A 5,970-nucleotide genomic window follows, 5' to 3' on the forward strand; every position below is an offset into this window, starting at 1 on the left:
GCTGTTCGTCGTCGTTGCAAATTTGTAAGCAGAACTACCTGTAAAATGTTAGTCCAAAAAATAATAATAATAATAATAATAATAATTCAGAGCTCTCAGGGAGTAATAATTTAAAGGTTTAGAAAATTAAGAATTGGAGAATAAAAAGTAAACGCCATTAACATATTAACATTTCTATTAAATTATGCTGAATATATAGAGGACTGTTACTTTTTGCTTTTATTTATTTGTGGTGTGTTTTTTTAAGAAAACAAAACAAAACCTTTTTATACCATCAATACTTTTGTGATCTTTTTTTTTTTTTTAGTTTGTTTGTTCTTTTTCCTGTGGAGAGATGAGTTTGTCCCTGTTGCACTAGGTATTAACACTATTTGAAATAAGGTTGTTTTTTTTTTTTGTCAGATAATCGGTATTACTGGTGGGGTATGGGTTGGCAGTTTCCTATATGTACTGTATAGCAAAAGTGCTGTTTAAACTAATTTGTATTAAAAAAAAAAGGTTTTAAGCACCTCAAGGCCATGGGGTCTGTGTGCTGTGTGAAAGCTGTGAAATATCACTCTAAACAGAGTTGTCAAGAGCTGTGGTTCTACCATTTTGTTCTTTTCTTCATTGCAACTTTTGACGCACTGTAGATTAAAGAAAAAAAAAAGAAAAAGAAAAGAAAAAAAAAGACTTTCCGAGTAGCATTTAAAGCAGTAACAAATATAGCAGGTAAGCGCAAAAAAGAAGAAAAAAAAAAAAGTCCAGGACCTCATGTCAAAACAGCTGCAAAACCTGCAGATGATTTTCAAAGGTGGAGTTAAGCACTTTGCTTTAAGAAGGAGGGGGAAATAAAGACAAAAAGGTAATGATAATACTATTCCTTAACTGAAGTGCCTCTATTTATATTTTTTATTTATGCTGAAAAATGGGGCTGATGATACAATTGAGGGAACGGACTTTCGGGGGGAATTAAAAAAAAAAAAGAGAGAGAAAAAAGGAAAAAAGAAAGAAAAAAAAAAGCCTGGCATCTGACGTTTAAGGAATGGTGGCTCACGTGTTTCCGTTGGCCGCCGCGGGGCACCGGGGGGCCGGGACCCCTCCGGGCCCCGCCACGGGACTCCGGTGCCACGTCAGGACCTTTCCTGACAAATGTCTTCATGGCCCTTCCAGACCTTCTTGTGTTTCACAGCGGCCTCGCTATGGGGCTGAGTTTGCCATTTCTCTGTTTTCTTTCCAAAAAAAAGAAAAAGAAAAAAAAGTATATATATATATATATATATATATATATATATATATATATAAATGCAGAGGCTGTGTGCAGGTAATTCCATGTGCCATTGTTGAAAACTACTTTTAGATTGGTGCTGGTGTAAGTAGCCACTCTTTTTTCTTGGGTGTGTATTTTCGAGACGATTTTTTTTTTTTTTAATAATGCCAAAAAGGAAAAAAAAAATCCATAATAATTTGTAAACGGAAGTATGTGTCTTGGACCTTATTAGCTTCGTAGTGACCGAGTTAGCCTGTTAGGTGCAAGAATGTTATTAGTGGTAGCTGGCAGGAAATGCTGTGTAATGTCATGAGACTGTACATTTTCTAAGACGGCAATACGCAATAAAGGACCGGAATTGCAGTGCGCGCACGTCGCCGAGCCCACCGGTTATTTTGCAAACCAGCATGCGGAGCAGCCTCTCCGGAGTGGCGCTGGGGGGAAAAAATGGGGGTTTGGGTTTGGCTTTTTTTTTTTATTTATTTATTTGGAGGCGGTTGCTGAAGAAGAGTCATTTTGGGGTTAGGGCTCGGGGATTTGGGGTTGTTGCAGTTCCTGGCGGCCTGCAGTTGTGCCCGCTTACTGCTCGGCCCGTGAGCCCACCCGCCTGCCCTGCGGCTCTGGCTCTGCTAATTACTAGCATTAATCGACACCCTGAGTCTCGCTCGTGCAATTGCTGCTCAGGTTTCCTCCTTGCTGCTGCCGGTTGCTCGATTATGTTTTTTGGGGGGAAACGGGGCGGTTTCCCACCATGCTGGAGCTCCCTGTGGGCTTCCGGGCACCCGCGAGCAGCTCGCAATTGCTGCACCCTCGCGCGCCTCTCTCGACGCACTCGAGGCGTTTCCTTGGCGGCTGCCCAAGCCCCGGCTCGGCTCTCCCACCCGATCCCACCGTCCCCTTTTCCATGCATCTTTCGTGCTCCTATTTCCATCCCCGCAGCAGCAGGCTTCCCGGGGCCACCGAGGCCGTAGATGCGGAGGCAGCCCTCTCCCAAGGCTGGGGCCAGCGGCGCAGGGAGCGGGAGCTGGCAGCTTTCCCGGGGGCCGGAGCGCTGCTGGCGTGCCGGTGCGAGGGTGCGAGCGCGGTGCTGCAGCACTGGCCATCTGCCGGAGCGCGTTCGTCCCGGAAACCCGGGGGCTCGTGCCGGGCTTTTGCCACCCCTTTGTTGCAGAAATTAAAGCACCCCTTTACTGCAGAAAATGCAACGCTTGGGGCTTCGGTCCCCTCTCCCCATGGCTGGCTCGGCGTTGCTGTATATCCCCGATAAATCACACCCCCGGTGCAAAGAGCTGGTGCAAACGAGCCAAAAACGGCAACGCGCATGAGAATCGGGGGAGCCGCTGCTCCCACCCGACCCCTCAGGGCGCTTTAGAGATTTCAGCCTTACACGAGGTCTGATGCAGGTGTGAGCCGGAGAGAGGAGCTTGCTCAGCGTGGGGAACTGTGAAAAAAGCGACACCACCATCTGGTGGCACTTTCTGGACTTTGCACTTTTAGAGCAGAAAAATCAATCCAGTCTCTGCTTTCCTCTGCCACATTCCTGCCGTTTTCTGACAGCGACAGGGTTTTTCCAACTGTGGGGCAGTCAAAATGTTAAATTTTATATTTGAGTTTCCCTCCAAAGTAGTTGGGGAGGCATAATTTTAATTCTATCCATGGTAATTTATCTGCGTTCATTGAGTCAGGCAGGCAAAGATCACCGATTTTGTGGCTTCATTGCCAATTTCTCCACTGCCTGGGCTTCAAGCCAACGTGGTCTGGGTGCGAGTGGGCAACACAAACTCATGTATGTGCAATATAAACTTGTCTAAAAGGTTTCACAGGTGATCTTAACGCCACAAACTTTCCTTCATTGCTTTTGAAATCAGAGCGACTCCCTCCAATCTCTGCTCGTGTCACCATTAGGCCCACGACCAGGTCGGGATTTCGGTGCGTTTTCCCCAATCCCAGGATGCAGGAATTGTAATAGATACATCCAACACTGTCCTTGCCTTTATGTCAGATCAACTCTATTGTGACTATGATCTTATTTCACAAATACAACCAGGGCAGATGGAGCTCCTGAAGGCACCAGTCACTGCATTTTCTGACTCTGCTTCCACACCAGGGCTTGTCCTGTCCCTGAGGCGTGCACGGAGACCCTGGCTCCCCTGGCTTTGCAGGACACCAGACAGTCAGACTTCATGCAGAACATGCCATGAGCAGAGGGAAAGATGAAAAACCCTGGCCACGTGCTTCGCCCAGCTCCCAGCATCTGCTTTGGACCCTTTTCCTTAGAAATGGAAGTGTGAAGCCGTCCAGCCAAGATGCAGTGAATCTTTCCCATTTTATGGAAGGGGGCGATTGCAGCTTGAGTCGTGTGCACTAGAAAGGATCCACAACTCCAATGCCTTCTTCGAAACTTGACGTGACCTCAGGGGCAACATATTACCAAATGGCCTGTAAAATGCACCAGACGAAGCACGACAGCCGCAGGCATCGTGCGGCGAGGAGCGCAAAAGCCTCGGCACGTTACATCGCGCTGGGGAAATAAGTGACCTCGTTACGCAGAGCAGTTTTTCCCTGATACTGAGACTAGCTCAGAGCATGCTGCTAGGTCAGGTAAGCAAACAGCATTGACGTGGTTGGGAGGGAATTGCTGGGTGAATGGTTTAAGATAAATTCATCTCGCTGCTTTTGTCCGTGTCTACGCCTCCGAGGCTTTTAAACCTGCAAGAATCATCCACTCGCCGCTCTCCGTCCGCCGAGAGGCAGGGGCAGCTGGCGGACCGGTCCCCACCAAGAGGTGCTGGTTGTGCCTGGCAGCTCCGGGGCCGCGTGCTAGCCGCCCACCTTGCTGCTGCCCTGCGTAGGAGCCCGTCCAACTCCAGGATCCAGGAATGGTTTCCATATGCTCCAAATTTGCCGGGCATCCCATGCCATCCCAGGGATTCGCCTTACTCTCAAAGCCGATTCCTGCCATGCTGACATTCTGCTGTGCGTGTTTAAGGCTGGGAGTAGCTTGTTTTTGTTGGCTTCAGCTTCAGATCAAGAAGAAAAAATTTGGTGAGAGTTTCAGACTGAAAGAGCTGGTTTTCAGCCCCTTCTCATTTATTGAGGAGTCTGGGAGCTGGGCAGTGACCGAGGCAGGGAGATAAGGTTGAAAATAGTACATAAAGGCAAGGATAATGGATACATAAAATTAGGGATGCTGGGCATGTGGAAATTGCTCTCCATGCTGGTTTGTGGGCTTCTGTCAATGTCTGCCTTTCCTAAGCCAACCGAGCCTGGAGGAGCTCAGTGCCAACACGGCAAGAATAGCATGTAATAAATGGCTCCTCTCAGAGGGACGCGCTTCCTGCGCCGAATTACAGCTGGAGCTAGCTCATCTTTCACAATAACCCCCGGAGCCTGTAGGCATGTTTTTTGTACTGCTTTGCACAGCACAAACATCCTGAGCAAGGCTTCAGGGCTTGATCGCTGCCCGAGCAGCAAGTCACAGCCTGACCCTCCGGCTCCGGTGGCCAGATTAGTGCAATGAGCTCTGCAGGAAACGCTCAGACTGTTCTTCAGCTGTGGACATTACAGATTGCACCAGAAGAGCATGGGTCTAGCCAAAAACCCATCTTCGAGACAAACTTAGTGTGGGCAGCAGAGCGATGTGACATTAGTGGGGGTCCTGCTGAGACCCGCAGCCCCCGAAGGCGCTGCCGCCTCTGCAGGACCAAAATGCTGGAGGGGGTCACCATGCGTCTGCCTTCTGGCACAGCTGCCTGACCAGGAGGAGACTTTGCAAATGTCCTTTTTTTTGTGGGCTTGAATCCAGAGCGGCATCCGACACGCTTGCCTGGAGCACATCATTCGGTGCTGATATACCCTTTGCTTTTGAGCGCCTAAGCCAGGTCTCCGCTGGCTTCAGCCACAGTCTCACGGGGTCACCTCAGCTGAGCAGAGCAGCCACCACTGCCCAAGGTGACTAATGTGGGCCCTGGGTGTGCAGTGCCCTGGGGTCAGTGCTACTTCCACTTTGGTTTCCCCTGTGACTCGTCCACTTTGTGCGGGAGAGAGGGATTTACAGTCCGTCGCTCCGTGCCACTGCTCCTCCTGCTCCCCATGGTGATGTGTTCCTGCATGATACAGCTTGGGGGGAAAAAAAAAAAAAAAAAAAAATCTAGAAACAGCACTGTTCCCCAAACACTTCACCTGGGGTAAATTTAAATGCTTCAGGCTTCAGGTAACATGCTACAAGAGACATGGCATTAGCAGCTCCTTCTTCCTTGCAAAGAGCACTGGGTACAGCCGGAGGGTTGGCCGTGGTACAGCTGGTGCCTGGTCGTGCCCCAGTGACGCGGCTGGGACTCGCCGCACCGAGATCTGAGACAGGGCAACGTAGCTCCCTGAGCAAGGCATCACACAAGGCTGCAGCCCATCGCCAGTGGTCCCTCCCGCAGGTCTTGGGACTGTTTTAGTCTTCCTCCTCTATGACAAACCTTCCACAGGGCAGCATGTGTTCAGTTTAATGATTACTACTTAATCCATCTTTGGGCACAGGTTTCAGAAAGGTACACCTAGGCCTTGCACTGCATTTGTCACAGCCCTTGCTCCGAATATTTCTATTTGGACCTGGCAGTCCTGAAGGCAGGACGGTTGAGCTCATCGTACCGTGAGCAGAAGCTGGCTTTTCCTATCATCATCGGAGGAAAGGCTGCGCTGGCTGCTCAACTCTCTGCTGGCATCTACCC

Source organism: Apteryx rowi, unplaced genomic scaffold (genome assembly GCF_003343035.1).
Source record: "Apteryx rowi isolate R43461 unplaced genomic scaffold, aptRow1 scaffold_710, whole genome shotgun sequence".
NCBI lineage: Eukaryota > Metazoa > Chordata > Aves > Apterygiformes > Apterygidae > Apteryx > Apteryx rowi.